This window comes from Giraffa tippelskirchi, chromosome 5, assembly GCF_054371585.1.
Source record: "Giraffa tippelskirchi isolate mGirTip1 chromosome 5, T2T-mGirTip1v1.2.pri, whole genome shotgun sequence".
Taxonomy (NCBI): domain Eukaryota; kingdom Metazoa; phylum Chordata; class Mammalia; order Artiodactyla; family Giraffidae; genus Giraffa; species Giraffa tippelskirchi.
In genome coordinates, this window is record NC_137279.1 from 93,732,397 (window position 1) to 93,749,931 (window position 17,535).

The window sequence follows — 17,535 nt, forward strand, 5'->3', positions numbered from 1 at the left end:
ATTTATTTCATGTAGCAGGTACAAAACACACATTTGGTGTTAATGTCTCTTCTTCATTTCCTGAAAAGAGAAATTTTTTGAGGAAAACAAATGACTTTCCTTATACATATTTTCTATAGGAGGTAAGAATATGAAAAATACATTTGTGAAAGTGTATATAAACAACTTACTTATATGTATACATATTTTTTTCCTATTTCTTGGATTATCTTATTTTCCTCACATGTGAACTCTACTTTTGTATTAATTTCAGGCTAGGCTTTTGTGTTTGGCTTTATTTATTTGGCTGCCTTGTATCTTAGTTGTGGCATGCGAAATGTTCGATCTTCATTGTGGCATGCAGGATCTTTAGTTGTGGCATGCGGGATCTGTTTTTTTTAGTTGCGGCATGCAGAATCTTTAGTTGCGGCGTGTGGGATCTATTAATAGTTCCCTGACCAGGGATAGAACCCAGGCCCGCTGCGTTGGGAGCATGGAGTCTTAACCACTGGACCACCAGGAAAGTCTCCTGCTTGGCTTCATCTTACTTTCTTTAAGGATTTGTTTCTGTAGTGAACAAGAATATATGTTATTGTGTGAATATTTTGGGGTGGAGAACATTAAGTCTTTGTACAGTGTTGGCTTTAGTTATGACAGTTCTCTTTTTAAAGCTGATCAGTATTTCCTTTTATTTTTTAGGAGCCCATTGTAGTCTTCTAAAGCAGAACCCATCTGTTTTATTAAACCATCTCATTTGATTGAGAAAAAAGACCAACATGTAGTCATTGAGTGATTATTATGTGCCAGGCACTAGGATTCAGTGACAAACAAATAAGGTTCTTGGGCATTTTTCTTTTCATTTTCCAGGACATAATCTTTCAGTATTGATGTAACATATTGCTACCATCATTTTACATGTGGTTCAAGCAAAACTTGTTCTTAAGGTATAATAGAGATTTCTGAAGAAATGTCTTGGGATGTGATATTTTATGCCAAAGCAAATCAATTCTAGGAAGAAATCTCTTTAACTTTTGAGGAATCTTTATTGTCTCCTATGTTTTATACAGGGAGTCTATTGGGCAGTTAGTTAAGTCCTCTGCTCAGAGTTAAATAAAAAACAGCTTTCTGCTTCCTGTGCCTTCCAACAGAAGGCATTCAACAAGTATTGATTGTATACATTTGGCCCTCTGTATCCGCTAGTTCTGCATCTGCAGTTTTAACCAATCACAGATCAGCAATATTTGGGGAAAAAGAAATTCCAGAAAGTTCCAAAAAGTAAACATGAATTCACCTCATGCCATCAGCTATTTATATAGTGATTATATTGTAGTATTTATAGCTATTTACATACTATTCACATTGTATTATGTATTGTAAGTAATCTAGAGATGGTTTAAAGTGTAGAGGAAGACATGCTTAGGTTATATGCAAATACTGTGCCATTTTATATAAGGGACTTGAATATCCCTTGGGTTTTGGTATCTGTGAGGGGTCTTGCAACCAGCCACCTGCAGTTACCAAGAGAGGACTAAACTTTATGCCAATACTGTATTAAGCCACCCATTCTAGTATCCTTGCCTGAAGAATCTGTGGATAGAGGAGCCTGGCTGTAGGGTTGCACAGAGTTGGACATGACTGAAGCAACTTAGCACATACTTAAGCCCAGGGGTTAAAGCAGTGAATGATAGTCAAAAATCACTGCCCTCATGGTGCTCACTTTCTAGTGAGTAGTAAGATAATTGTATAAGTAGATGTGATGTTATGGCATTTTGTGGTAAGTGTTGTAAGAGAAATGTAAACAAGGTAAGAGGGTGAATGTTAGGTAGTTTAGAAAAGTCCTTTGAGCTAATAGTGTTTGAACAGAAATCTGAATGATACGAAGGACCCCATGAATCTGTCTGAGGCATAAGTGCTGAGGCAGTAGTGTGTTTGGTGTGTTTAAGAAATAGGAACGAGATAGAACAGAGTGAACAATGTGGGGAAGAAGAATAAAAAATAAGGAGAAGAGGTAGCCAGGGCCTAGATAATGTAAGGACTTTTAAGACTTGACTAAGTGTTTAGGTTTTATTCTGGATTTGATTGGAAGCTGTTGAAAGGTTTTGAGTGGGGAGATGATTTGATCTAATATATACACTTTGAAAGGCAAGGGTGATGCAATAGAGTGGCAAGTTACATAGCAGTTACAGTATTTGAGTCAAGAGATGGTTTGGAGTTGAGCCTAAAGTGTGATCAAGAAGATGGGTTTAAGATGTATTTTGAAGATAGTAGTGATGATAACCTGTATTGGATGTGTGGTCTGAGTAAAAGAGTAAGTCAAGAATGACTCCAAAGATGGCCTTAACAGTTGGATGCCATTTACTGAGATGAGGAACACTGGCAGAAGCAAGTTACAGGAGTGCAGATATTAAGAGTTTGGTTTGGATATATTGACTTTGAGTTATCTATTAAATGTTTCCGGTGGAGATACATTGAGTAGGCAGTTGGATATATAAATCTTGAGGTTGGGGTAAGTGTAAATTTGGGAGTTGATCAGTGTAGAAATGCTTATTTATAGCCATGGGACTTCATGAGATTACCTGGATAGTGAGTGCAAATAGAAAAGAGATGTTCTTGGACTGAGTTGTGGCGTATTCTTGAAACTTAGTAAAATTGCCAGTAAAATTTGTAAATTTTGATAAAATTTAGTAAAATTTGATATTATAATTTTAGGAATAATACTTTCCTAACTAAAAACCTAGCAAGTAATAACTAGTCAAGACACAGAGACAAAAATAAAATGGTTGAGAAACAAATTGCCATTCTTTTACCTGTTAAATAGCTTTTTGTGTCGCAGAGCTCAGAATACTCATGTGAAATTAAGAGCAAGAGTGCCTATTTCTATTTGATTACTCTGAAAAGATGGCCAGAATGGTCATTAGATTCCTAGATGTCCGTTGTGAGAGGCACCATAAGGTTAAACAAACAAGTACAAGTTTATAAAGTAATGAAATGAGATATCAAAAGATGTTAAGCTACCTACTCATTAATATGATACCCCTTTCTAGCTTTGAAAATTTATGGAATTAGAGTGAGATCAAGAGGTCTCCTAATTTCTTATTTAACCTGTCATTGGGCATTGTTAGACCTTCCTTTTAAGAAGCTGGTTTTTCATCTGTGGACTTAGTCAACATCCTAGAATACATATATGTAACTATTAGGGGCTTAATACCATTTAGGTTGACTTACTGCATTTTGCAGGATTTTCTGGATGTGAGTAAGGATCTATTTAAATGTATTTGAGGTGTCAGAAATTGGAAGGAATAGAAATAACAGGTGATAAAAGTAATCACAGTCTATAGATTTTGTTGTTGATAATTTGAAAACCTATCAGAAATCCTCTTAGCTAATGCGTGAAACGTATTCTCTTGCTTGAGCATATGACTTCACACTTGCCAATCTACCTCTACCATTAGGAAAATGAAGGGCCCATCTGTTGAATTGGCACTATGCCTAAAAGGCTGCTAGTGTTGGACTTCGTCAGTTCAGGAAAAGGTATTAATTCCAAAACATTGAGGGGAAACTTTTCTAGTAACAACATATTCCCTAGGGTTTATTTGATTGCTTGTTGGCTGCTTTATAGAAAGCACCTGAGAATTAAGGCTCCATATCATGTATGATTTATTTTTCCTAAGTCAGAAACATCATTTGTATGTATTTGAGACCCAATTCTCTTCCATATAAATGGCATCCTTAAGAAACATTACCAAAAATTTCCAGATAGTTAGAAGCATTCTTATTAAGCAGAACTGAGATGTTTAAAAAAGTAGTATGATTTGGGATTCAGGTAAGCCTCAAAAAACATTTCTAGGTGAATCTGTTCCACACAAATCCGGAAACTATATTTACTGAGACTTAGAACTAGGTGATTTAAAGTGGCAACCTCCAAGTTTCATGGGCATCTATTTTGTACCTTACCTGAGAAGCTGGCCTTAAAAACAGAGGATCATAACTCTTGGTGGTGGTGGTGGTGGTGGTAGTGGTCATGGACCCCATTTAGAGCATAATGAAACCTTTCTAACCTTTCCCCAAAAGTGCACATATGCCCATAAGATTTTTGGCATGTAATTTGGGGGGAGGTTCTTGTGCAATTTTGATTGTAGGCCATTATACTTTGTTTCATAAGAATCTTAATTATGAATTGTTATGTAACAATAGTTGCATTCTTTGCCTGTTCTTCAATAGGGATTGCATTTAAAAAGGGAAATAAACACATATGGTATCATGGTTGGATGGTGGTTTAAGTAAATCTTTGCTGGACTGTCTGTTATCTGTCCACCTTCCTTTTCTCTTCACGATTTTAGTAATGCAATAATTTCTGGAGAATAACTAGTTAAAGCAACATACCAGTGTTAGAATGGCAGGCTGGCTTTAAGAAAAGTAAGTCTCCAAAATTGGTAAAATGGCAGCAAAATGATAATCATCTATCTGTGCCCTACCCTGGATGGCTTCCAGCTAGGTTTCCTAGCTATATCCCACACACTCTGAAATGCATGCAGTTTCTGAATCAAACCTGATCATGTGCCTTGGCAGGACATACTCTTTAGCACTGTTAGGATCCTGCCTACTTCTTTAGTTTTGTGTCTTATTGGGCCTCTTACCCTTGTGCTTCAGCTGTTTGGAACTGTCAGTCATTTCCACACACAATTCGTTTATATCTCCATGACTTTCATGTTCCTCCCAGTGCCTGGCTGCTTAGAGAACACCTACCCAACTTCTGAGACAAAGTTCAAGTTGATGCTGTGAAGCTTTACCTGGTCATCTCCCCTCTTTTGGTGAACAGTATGCACTCATTTCTCTTTGGCATATACCTAGGAGTGGAATTGCTGGGCCACAGGGTAAGCATATTTTTATCTTTAGTAAATACAGTCAAACAGTTTTCCAAGTTTTATTGTATGACTTTATAACTTTATTAGGGCGACATCTTCCCCAATTTTTAGTGTTGCCATTCTTTTTAATTTTACCCATTTTAGTGGGTAATAGTATTTCATTGGTATTGATTTGCATTTCACTGGTGAGGTTGAGCATCTTTTCACAGTGTGTTGGACACTGGGCATCCTCTTGTGAAGTCCTACTCTTAATATATATTCTGAATGCAATTCTTTTCTCAAATCTGTGCATTGCAGATATCATCCCATGTGTGGCTTCCCTTTTCACCCTCTTGCTGGTGTCTTTTGATGAACAAAAGTTTTTATTTTTCGTGAAGTCCAATTTGTTTTCTTTTTCTGATCTAGATTGAAGAACATATAGTTGCAGGTAGAAGGAAATGGAGAATTACTTAATAGGCATAAGGTTTAGTCAGTCGAGCAAGATGAATAAGCCCTAGAGATTTATTGTACAGATTGTACATATAGTCAACAATAGTGTACACTTAAAAATTTGGTAGATCTCATATTGTGTTCTTACCACAATAAGACAAAAGATAAAAGAGGTGTGTTCTAGGTGGTAGTCTTGAATGGAAACAAAAGGAGAGGATTGTATTAAGAAAATAGCACTTCAGGAATTGCCCTAAAGGTCCAGTGGTTAAGACTGTGCTTCCAATGCACGAGGTGTGGATTCAATCCCTGGTTGGAAACTAGGATCTCACATGCCTTGTGACGGAGCCAGTAAAGAAAATAGCTAGTCAGTATTAAGATAATAGAGTTAAAAAGTAACATGCAAAAGCTACTGGGTTAGATTTCTCGATTTTATGTATATATGAACAAGACTTGAGAGGTGTGTGCATGTGGTAGTGATGGTGGTGGTTTAGTCGCTAAGTCATGTCTGACTCTTGGCAACCCTTTGGACTGTAGCCTGCCAGGCTTCTCTGTCCATGGGTTTTTCCAGGCAAGAATACTGTATATAGTAGCTATGTATATTTCAGTATATTTCAGATTTTTTAAAGATATGTTTTTGTTGGATTTGTGCTTAATTGTAAAACTCTGTAATAGGTCAAGGAAAAAATATTTATAAGTAATTTTTTTCCCTGTTTACTTCCAAATCTTTTTCCCTAAAGGTAACCAGTGCTATCACTTGGTGTATAATCATCCATTCATATTTATTTCTGTGTGCATACAAATACATATGTTTTTTCTACCCTTTACGAATATGAGATCATGCTTGCCTTTTTACTTAAAAATAGCATATGTGGCTGTATATTTGTGTATATATATACTTAACTGTTTTTGTGTGTGGCACATCAAGGACTGCTATAATAGCCTTTCATTGGTGCTTTTGTTTTTCTATGATAGAAAATACTACTTTCCAAAATGATGGTGGTCACTAGTGTCCCTTTCCCACCTTGCCAGTATTAGTTGATAGTCTTAAATTTCAACCAAAGTAATGAGTGAAAAATATCTTATCTTAGTTCACATCTGCTTGACTACCAATGAGGTAGGTCATCTTTTGATGTCAATTGCCTATGCATATCTCCTGTATATCTTTTCTTTTGTTCTGGTTTATAGAAATAACTTTGTGTGTTAGAGATATTAATCCTTTTTCATATTTATTATATCTTCTCCCAATTTATTGTTTGTCTTTGATTTTATTTACATCTTATATTACAAGTATATAATGCTTTTATATAATCAAATCTGTCCGTATTTTCCTTTGTGGTTTCTAGTTTCCTCATTTGCTTTAAGGTTTCTCAACCATAGGCTACAGAAATAGTCACAGATATTCTTCAAGTGCTTTTATTTTTACATATAGCTCTTAAATGTATGAGGAAATTATTCTTGTGTTTAAAGTGAGGGATGGATCTTTGTTCTCTCCAAATGGATAGCTGATTAAGTCAACATGCAGCAAACGTATATCAAATAAATAAGCTTCTTGCCATATTGAAATGTTAACTCGAAAAGATTTTTTACAGGGACTTCCCTGGTGGTCCAGTGGCTAAGACTCCACACTCCCAATGCAGGGGCTCCAGATTCCATCACTGGTCAAGGAATTAGATCGCACAGGTCACAACTAAAGAGCCTACATGCTGCAGCAAAAATTGAAGCTCCTGTGCACTGCAGCTGAGACCAGTGCGACCAAACAGAAATGTTCTGTATGAGCGTATAAATATTGTTTTTTAAGTTTTTGCAGGATGGCCACTCGTGTATTCTGCTTTCATGCAAAGTAGAAAGGGAATCCCTTCCACAAGACCCTTTATTTTGATCTGCCAGAAAAATGTTAAATAGCTTTATTGAGGTATAATTTGTTGAGGTACTGTACAATTCACTAATTTGAAACATACAAATTGTGGGGTAATTAGCCCCCAACTAAAATAAATAAATTTATTAAAAAAAAAAAAAGAAACACACAATTCTGTGATTTTAGTATATTCACATAGTTCTACACCCATCTCCACTATCTATTTAAGAACATTCATCTTGGTACCCACTAGCAGTCACTTTCCAGTGCAGATATTTCCCTTTTACCCTAGCCCTAATTACTAGGGCTATCAGCCCACTAATCTACTTTCTTTCTGTATAGATTTGCTGTTTTTGGACATTTCATACAAAGGGAACGTTACAGTGTTTTCTGTTGCTGGCTTCCTTCATTTAACAGTGTTTTGAAAGTTCATCTGTGTTATAGCAGGTCTATCAGTACATCTGGCCTTCAGTATCCTTGGGTTTCACATCCTCACATTCAACTAACTGTGGATTGAAAATGGGTGGAAAAAATTCCATAAAGTTCCAAAAAGCAGAATTTGAATTTGCTGCATGCAACTATTTACACAGCATTCACGATATAGTTACAACTATTTATGTAGCATTTACTTTGTGTTAGGAATTAGAAGCAATTTAGAGGTGATTTAAATGCATGTAGGTTATATGAAAATACTTTGCCATTTTATATAAACGGCATCAGTACCTTTGGATTTTGGTATCTGTGGGGGTTTTGAAGCCAATCCCCTGCCTATACTGAGGGGTGACTGTATGCTGTTTTTTAGATGAATAACATTTCATTGTATGGATAATGTTGCTGTGAACATTTATGTACAAGTTTTTGTGTAGATAAATATTTTCATTTCTCTTGGGTACACACACACACACACACACACACACACACACACACACACACACGTACATACATATACACATACACCTAAGAGTGAAATTGCAAGGTTATGTGGTAACTCTGTTTAGCCTTTTGAGTAACTGCCAGACTGTTTTCCAAAGCAACTGCACCATTTTACATTCCGACTCCAATTTTTCCACAGAAAAGTTTTATGAAAAAAAAATGTAAGATATTTACGAAATAAATGGTGCCCTCTTGGAAGTGACTCTTGTTTAGTGTATAACCAAGTGGGTTGGCCCTGAATTGACAGCCTTTAATCCTGGTCAAAGTGTAATAATTCGTTAATGAGCAAATCTTTTTGATGTTAACTTGTACTTCCCTCCTGTTGCCATTCTAGAATTCCCTAGGGATAGAGATCACTGTCCCTGCACATTCCTTGCAATCATGGACCCATCCCTCCTTTCTTAAAAACAGAATAGAAGTTATATATATTTGATCTTTGTTAACTTTATTAGGGAGAACTAAAGTAAGCTTTGATTAGATTATCTTCCTGACAGGCAGTTGATAAGTACAATTTTTTCCTCAGGATTAGCTTTGGGAATTCTGTGCATATTTTACTTTTGTGGCTTACTAATTATAATTTATGTCTGCTATTTCACTTTCCTGTTCTAAGTTTCTGCAATAATTTGTTGGTATAATATAGTATTTCTTTGGTCATGAGAGACATTCTTTCCTCCCCGTTTAATGTTTCTGAAATTAGGAAATAACACAGCTGATAATTACATTTAATGTGGTGGTAGTTTATAAAAAATTTTCCTCTGGAAATGTGGTCATTGATTCGTGAAACCTCTTAGAATCAGTAGTATCTCGGAATTTAAGAAATATGTACAGTACATAAATATAAAAATAGCTAGATTTATTGCTGATTAGTACTGTTAGGAATTGTTGGTGATTGTCCCTAACTTTTAAATGAAGGGTTGTTCTGTAGTTGAGTAAAAAAGCTTAATTTGTCCAGCTTTGTAGTTTATGTTGTGTAAATCATTTAGGAACACAGTTCAAATTTTGTTGGTATCTTCATGAAGATATTTTAGCTCTTTGTGATTTCAGTGACTTATGTAACATTTGTGATTTAGTGGTTTAATGTAAAATATCTTAAACCAATTAGGACACTGCTTATGCCTTTACTGGTAATATATATAGTGCTTAATTTTAGTTGTTAAAACAGTGTGAGAAGATTGAATAATGTCTAAAGACAATTAAAATACCAATTCTTTAGTATTTTGATTTTCATTTTATCTATTCTCGGTATACATGATTAAAATATATAGTAATATGCACGTTTGCTTATTCAGTCACTAGGTATTTATTGAATATCTCTTATGGTCCAGGCACTTTACTAAGGATAAAGCAGTGATAAGGCAGATAGGATTCTTATTATTATGAAGCAAATGGTCTCATGTAGAATGTGGATATTAAGCATGTAGCTTATTAGTATAAGTTGCTACAGGACGTACAGTATGCTATATGACCCTGTAAAAGGAAGATCTCCTGGTCTAGGGGGTTAGGATGTGTCTGCCTGATGAACTGACCTTTAAGCTGAGATGGAAAGGATGAGTGGTAGTTGACCTAGAAGGGAGTGGAAGAGAGTTCTAGGCAGAGAGAACTATGTGTCCTTTTAGAGGGAGGAAGACAAAGACATTTGGAAAACTGAAAAGTTCTTAGAACACTTAGAACTGTTTCTATGTCATACATATATTACTGCTTTTGAGAAGTCTTATTTGCTCCTGCTCTGCTCACAGAAGAATGAGAAATGATGTGGCTAGAGTTAGGTAGAGGAAGGTAATAATAACAAAAAAGTAAACACTTTGTGTGTGCGTGTGAAGTACTTTTGTAAGTACTTCTCATGGACTAGTTCATTGAACCCCCCAAACAGTTTCTGTTCACAGATGAGACAACAAGGCATGGAGTGCCTTGCCCAAAACTAATCTACCAGCACCTGGGATCTGAGCCTGTGCATTCTGGATCCAGTTTGTGTCTTTAAATACTGTACCATACTGAAAATCTAAGTTATAAATTATGTTTAGGGTTAGGGACTTTTATATCCAAAGGTCAACATGAAAACTTCAAAGATTTTAAGCTGAGAAATGACATAATTAGATTATTTTTAGAAATCATCTTTCTGACTGTATCTTGGGGAAAAGACTGATGGAGAGCAAGTGAATATACAAAGAAGTTAGAAAGCCAGTATTATATTTTGGGTCAGAATTTTATTTTTTTGGACAAGTCAGTGGCAGTGGAATTAGAATTATATGTAATCAAAAATTATATGGTTTTCACAAGTTTTAGTTGTTAGATTGAGGAGTCAATGATGATCTCCACATTTCTGGTGGTACTGTGATTACTTAGCTAACATGATATATTCTAAGAAATATTACGGTCATCTATAAGAATTTTAAAGAGCATGAAACCCAAGACAAATTAAAATGCATAATAAACTATAAATTTGTAAAAGCCTCATATAGTTAATTTATATCTGGTTTTGAATGTTGAGATATAAAGTAATGATTACAATCTCTAACTATGTTTAGTAAAGACCACAGAGGAACAGGAAAATTTATTATAGATGAGTCAAGCAAGATTTTACTTATTTTAAGCTAAAAATCTGCAAACATTGTTTAGTATGCAGTGTGGTAATTTTAAATGTGTACATATCTAAAAAGGGAAAAAAATATTGTTTTTACATATTAAGAAAAGTTAATAAGATAAATTACTTTTCTTACCAAGTTAAAACAAAAACTTATAAAATGCCTTTTACTTTATATTCATATATTATCATAGTAGCTTCCCTGATGGCTCACTTCATAGAGTCTGCCTGTAATATAGGAGACTGAGGTTTGATCCCTGGGTCAGGAAGATCCCCTGGAGAAGGAAAGGGCAATCCACTCCAGTATTCTTGCCTGGGAAATCCCATGGACAGAGTAGCCTGGCTGGCTACAGTCCAAAGGGTCACAAGAGTTGGACATGACTTAGTGACTAAACCACTACCACTGTATATATTATCATGTACATATATTTTTATCTGTCTGCTTGATCTTTCTATGTAAAAGTTTCACAGGCATCTAAGATTTAAGATATTTATTACTGAACATTTGATCTCACGTTTCTCATCCTGGCAAACAGTTTATAGAATGTTAGCCCCATGAGGGCAGAATTTTTGTGGGTTTTTTGCAGCTCTATACAAGTTTTTGTTACATAATGAGCACTTAGTAAATATTTGTTGAAGGAGTGTCTAAATGGTATACCACCATAGAATTCTCTAGTTGCTCAAGTCTTCATATTTTCTTTCCCTCTCCTCCTCTTCCTCCTTACTGACAAGTCGTATCAGTTATACCTCTAAAATATCTCTTAATTCATCAATTTTTAAAAAATTTCCAGTGCTACTACCTTAATATGTCAATTTTATGACTGTTATTTCATAATCAACCCTTGCTGTCTTTCTAATTATTCTTCCATAGCAACCAGAGGCGTTTGCTTAAAATGTAAATTGTATCTTGTTACTCCCTACTCAGAGCCTTTCTTTGCATTCCATATCTTTCACACAGACTAAAAAGGCCTTCTGCAAGCTATTTTTACTTATCTTTCCATTTTCGTTTTGTACTGTTCTCCCTTTGGTTTACCTTTACAATATCAGGGAGTTTTTACACACACCATTCCCCTATTTTGGGATTATTTTCACCTCCATACTTTGCCTGGCTAATCCCTGCTCATACTGGGTCTCAGCTTATAGTTACATGTTTTTCTAAGATGTATTTCCCATCCTTCCAGGTTTCCTTGATATACTACCTCGCATAGTAGTACCTTCACATTTATTAGAAGTTAAATACATTTATGTGATTAGTCATTCATCTCTCTTCACCTCTAAAATTTAAGGTTCATGACACCAAGAACCATATTTGTATTACTTATGACTATCTACTGTAGATGTCACAATTCTCAAAACATGTTTAGAGACTCTGAAAATATTTATTGAATGGAGGAAGGATTTATTGAAGTTAAGAATGATGAATCCATAAAGGAAATGATAGAATGGTTAGAGAGGTAGTTGGAGAGCCAGTAGAACCTGTGATCATAACAGCCAGCTGAGAGTTTCAAATAGCAAATGTAGCAGAGAGGAGTGATAAGATCAGGACTAAACGTGATCTTTGAAGAAGGAAATGGCAGCCCACTCCAGTATTCCTGCCTGGAGAATTCTGTGGACAGAGGAGCCTGATGGGGCCACGGTCCATGCGGTTGCCAAGAGTCAGACACGACTAAATGACTTAACATTAAACATGATCTTTGGTAGGCAGTACAGCATAGTGTTTAAGATGAGCCAGACAGACCTAGACTCTACCTTTTAATGGCTATTAACAAAGAGTTGGATACAACTGAAGTGACTAAGCACACAAACAGGCACACCTGATTTTTAATCTCTAAAAAGAAAGTAATAATAGTAACTGCTTCATGGCTGATGGTGAGGCTTAAATGAAATAATCTATATAAAACTTTTAGCATAGCGCTTTGCACATATTAAGAGCTTGGTAAAATTTAGGTATTTTTATTATTTTTAAATTGCTAATGCTAAGCCCACTGTAAGGACTCAGTATTTGTAGTACTTAGAAAATATTTGTAGTACTTAGAAAATATATATAGCTGATCCTTGAACAAAATGGGGATTAGGGGCCTGCCCCTCCAAGTGGTCAAAAATTCCACATAGTCAGCTCTTTGTATATGCAGTTCTCCACATCTGTGGATTCAGCCAACTGTAAATCACATAGTACTGTAATATATACTATTGAAAAAAATTTTTAAGTAGACCTGTGCAGTTCAAACTCTTGTTCAAGGGTCACCTGTAATTAGTAATTTTCTAAAAACTTTGTTCACAGATAAAATGATCTGGGAGAAGGGACTTCATGCATATATTTAATCTTGTTTCCTCTTGAATTTGGGCTAGACTTTTTTGGATTTTTTCAATGGTGTGAAAATATAAACCCCAACGTTGCATATTAGATGAATGTTGAATTTACCTCTTTGAGCATGAATGAAGACATTCTAGCATTCTTAGTTCTGTGTTTCTCCTTGAAACTGTGTTTTAAATTGAATATATTATAGTAAGAACCAAAATAAATTGTGTAACAATATGGAATCCTTGCCCTGAGATGGAAAACCTAGGTTGTATAGATACGTCTTTCCAAAAGCTGAAAGAATATCATTCACAAAGAACATTGCTTTAAAAGTTCAAAAACAACATTCTGGCAGCTGTTGTAGGGACTGCTTTTCAAGCAGTTTACGTTTAGCAGATAAAAAGAATTCTTTGTTGTGAAGTATCTTCAGAACTTGGGTTTGTTTTTACTAGACACACTTAAATTTGGTATGTGGAGTTTGCCAGTCATGATTTTCCAGTCTTCCTAAATGGATTCACAAAATATGCCCTTAGGATTTTCTTTTTTTCCTCCTTGATGAAGTTAAGGAAACATAATATTTCTTTATTCTTGCATACATTTCTAGGGTAGTGGTCAGTATTTTCAAACTAAATTTCCATTTATTGATGTTCTGTAAATAATTTGTGTCACTTGGTTTCAGTTTTTTCTGTTTTTAAAATGAAGATAGTCATGTTCTCCAAACCCTTCTCTGGAATGTTTTGGAAATAAGTGCTGGTAAAAAATGCTTTGAGTTCTTTGGAAGAAATACAGAAATTCTACTTTATATTTGTACATGTACATTAAAACTTCTGGTATTGTTTCATGATGAAAATTTAAAAATGTTGGGAAATTTTAAAATGTGTATACTGTTGAGTAGTGAGCATAAAAGCAGTTGTTTTTGAATAAATTATTATTTGTTTTTAGTCCTAAAAGAATTTCTTTTTATAACTAACCAGTAAGATATTTGGCAGGCCCATCAGTTCACCATTAGTAACACGAAACCCTGGATTGGCATTAGAATTTAAGAAACAAGAAAGAAAAAGGAGGGAAAAGAATAGAAAAGGAACAAGTTGAAGCCAATAAGATGTAACCCACATAAGGCATGGAATTAATTGAAGTATTTATTTTACTACCTATGTGCCAGATATTGTTGTTGATGCTGGAATACTCCATTGAACTAAACTGACAAAAATCCATTTCCATGTGGACTTTACATTCCAATGGAAGGGTGTAGACAATAAATAAATATATTGTACACCAGATGGTGAGAAAAGCACAGGAGAAATAAAACAGGATAGAATGTGAGAAGAGGTGGGCTGGGTGTTTTCAATTTATAGGCAAAGACATAATAGAAATGACAGTGCAAATCATTCAGTGATCTGGGAAAAGGATGTTCTTGTCAGGTAGAATAAATGCAAAGACGCTGAGGTAGGAGTATCTTGTGTTTGAAAAATAGAAGTAGAATACTTGTGTCCCTATCTCCTTGGAATTAAGCAGGAAAACTGGTAGGAGAAAAGGGAGTAGAGGAAGAGAAGTAAAGGAGATTGTAGGACATTTAGACCATTGTGAGGACTTTAGCTTTTACTTAGAGTGAGATGGGAAGTCATTGAAAGGATTTTTGAGTGAAGTGACATGATATAATACAGCCTTTAAAGGGATTACCATGCTGTTGAAAAGGCATTGACTATGCCAAAGCCTTTGACTGTGTAGATCACAATAAACTGTGGAAAATTCTGAAAGAGATGGGAATACCAGACCATCTGACCTGTCTCTTGAGAAACCTGTATGCAGGTCAGGAAGCAACAGTTAGAACTGGACATGGAACAACAGACTGGTTCCAAATAGGAAAAGGAGTATGTCAAGGCTGTATATTGTCACCCTGCTTATTTAACTTCTATGCAGAGTACATCATGAGAAACGCTGGGCTGGAAGAAGCACAAGCTGGAATCAAGATTGCTGGGAGAAATATCAATAACCTCAGATATGCAGATGACACCACCCTCATGGCAGAAAGTGAAGAACTAAAGAGCCTCTTGATGAAAGTGAAAGAGGAGAGTGAAAAAGTTGGCTTAAAGCTCAACGTTCAGAAAACTAAGATCATGGCATCTGGTCCCATCACTCCATGGGAAATAGATGGGGAAACAGTGGAAACAGTGTCAGACTTTATTTTTTGGGGCTCCAAAATCACTGCTGATGGTGACTGCAGCCATGAAATTAAAAGACGCTTACTCCTTGGAAGGAAGGTTATGGCCAACCTAGATAGCATATTTAAAAGCAGAGACATTACTTTGCCAACAAAAGTCCGTCTAGTCAAGGCTATGGTTTTTCCAGTGTTCATGTATGGATGTGAGCGTTGGACAGTGAAGAAAGCTGAGCGCCACAGAATTGATGCTTTTGAACTGTGGTGTTGGAGAAGACTCTTGAGAGTCCCTTGGACTGCAAGGAGATCCAATCACTCCGTCCTAAAGGAGATCAGTCCTGCGTGTTTATTGGAAGGACTGATGTTGAAGCTGAAACTCCAATACTTTGGCCACCTCATGCAAAGAGTTGACTCATTGGAAAACACCCTAATGCTGGGTAGGATTGAGGGCAGGAGGAGAAGGGGACGACAGAGGATGAGATGGTTGGATGGCATCACTGACTCGATGGACATGGATTTGGGTAAACTCCGGGAGTTGGTGATGGACAGGGAGGCCTGGCTTGTTGCGGTTCATGGGGTCGCAAAGAGTCGAACACGACTGAGTGACTGAACTGAACTGAACTGAACTGAAAAGGCTCTAGAGAGATACAAAGGCTGAAGCAAGGAGCCAGTTAGGATGTTATTGAATAGTCCAGGTCAAATATTATCAGTTGGATCTGATAGGTAACTGTCGAATTAGTGAGAAATAGGTTCTGCATGTATTTTGACGGTGGTGGTGGTGGTGGTTTAGTCTCTAAGTCATGTCTGACTCTTGCAACCCCATGGACTGTAGCCTGCCAGGCTCCTCTGTCCATGGGGATTCTCCAGACAAGAATACTGAAGTGGATTGCCATTTCCTTCTCCAGGGATTTTGAAGGTAAAGTAGGCTTTTCTGACCAAGTGGACATATGGGGCATTTAAAAAAGGAAGGAATCACAGATGATTAAAATTTTTTGGTCTTAATATTTCTGGTTGGAATTGCATTTATTGAGATAAGTAAGCCTGTGAGAAGAACAGATTTGAGGGGCTCAGAAAAGGCAAATTGAGTTTGGATGTGTTAAGCTTGAAGTGCCTAATTATTAATTATGTAGTCAGCGTGTCAAGTAGCATTTAGATAATATGCATTTAGAGTTCCTGGAGGAGTCTCAGCTGTTCTCTATCTGGAGATAGAAATTTTTGAATCATCCATGTTATATGGAATTTAAATTCAAAAGACTAGGTTTCCCTGGTGCCTCAATGATAAAGAATCCCTCTACAACACAGGAGAAGCGGATTCAATCCCTGAGTCAGGAAGATCCCCTGGAGAAGGAAATGTCAACCCATTCCAGTATTCTTGCCTGGGAAATCCCATCGACAAGAGGAGCCTGGAGGGCTGCAGTCCATCAGATGGCAAAAGTCAGGCGTGACTTACTGACTAAACCACCGCCACCAAATTCAGTAGACTGAATCTGGTGATTTAGGAAGTGAATGTAAATAGAAAAGGAAAAGGCATACCCTGGGGCACTCCAGTGTTTAGAGTTAGGGGAGAAAAGGAAGAACTGGCAACAAAGACTCCTTAATCACACACTTTGATAATTCTGCATTAATGTATATGCCTGTTCACAGAAATTGTGGTAATTAAGACCAAAATGGATTCAGATCAGGTCAGGTCACATTTTGTCACTTAGAATATTATGAAAATACTTTTAATTTTTTCAGAGTTTTGAATTTCAGGATGTGAAAACACATCATTAACACAGATATTAAGAGGAGGTGGCAAGAATACACAGAAGAACTGTACAAAAAAGATCTTCACAACAGGGGTAATCACGATGGTGTGATCACTCACCTAGAGCCAGACATCCTGGAATGTGAAGTCCAGTGGGCCTTAGGAAGCATCACTACGAACAAAGCTAGTGGAGGTGATGGAATTCCAGTTGAGCTATTTCAAATCCTAAAAGATGATGCTGTGAAAGGCTTCTCTCAGTATGCCAGCAAATCTGGAAAACTTAGCAGTGGCCACAGGACTGGAAAAGGTCAGTTTTCATTCCAATCCCAAAGAAAGGCAATGCCAAAGAATGCTCGAACTACCGCACAATTGCACTCATCTCACATGCTAGTAAAGTAATGCTCACAATTCTCCAAGCCAGGCTTCAGCAGTACGTGAACCGTGAACTTCCAGATGTTCAAGCTGGTTTCAGAAAAGGCAGAGGAACCAGAGATCAATTGCCAACATTCGCTGGATCATCGAAAAAGCAAGAGAGTTCCAGAAAAACATCTATTTCTGCTTTATTGACTATACCAAAGCCTTTGACTGTGTGGATCACAAGAAACTGTGGAAAATTCTGAAAGAGATGGGAATACTAGACCATCTGACCTGTCTCTTGAGAAACCTGTATGCAGGTCAGGAAGCAACTG

General features: G+C 36.4%; 1 protein-coding gene across 3 annotated transcripts in view; it reads left to right on the forward strand.

The window, feature by feature from the left end:
• Positions 1-17,535, forward strand: part of ASH1L (ASH1 like histone lysine methyltransferase) — a 201,291-nt gene that overhangs the window by 8,224 nt on the left and 175,532 nt on the right. Inside the window, exon 2 of one of the 3 annotated variants that reach the window (XM_081494192.1) lies at positions 4,700-4,853. The exons of the other annotated variants lie outside the window; for them this stretch is intronic. The gene's annotated coding sequence lies outside the window, so the exon portion shown is untranslated. The remainder of the gene's footprint in view (positions 1-4,699; positions 4,854-17,535) is intronic. 3 annotated transcript variants of the gene reach the window in all.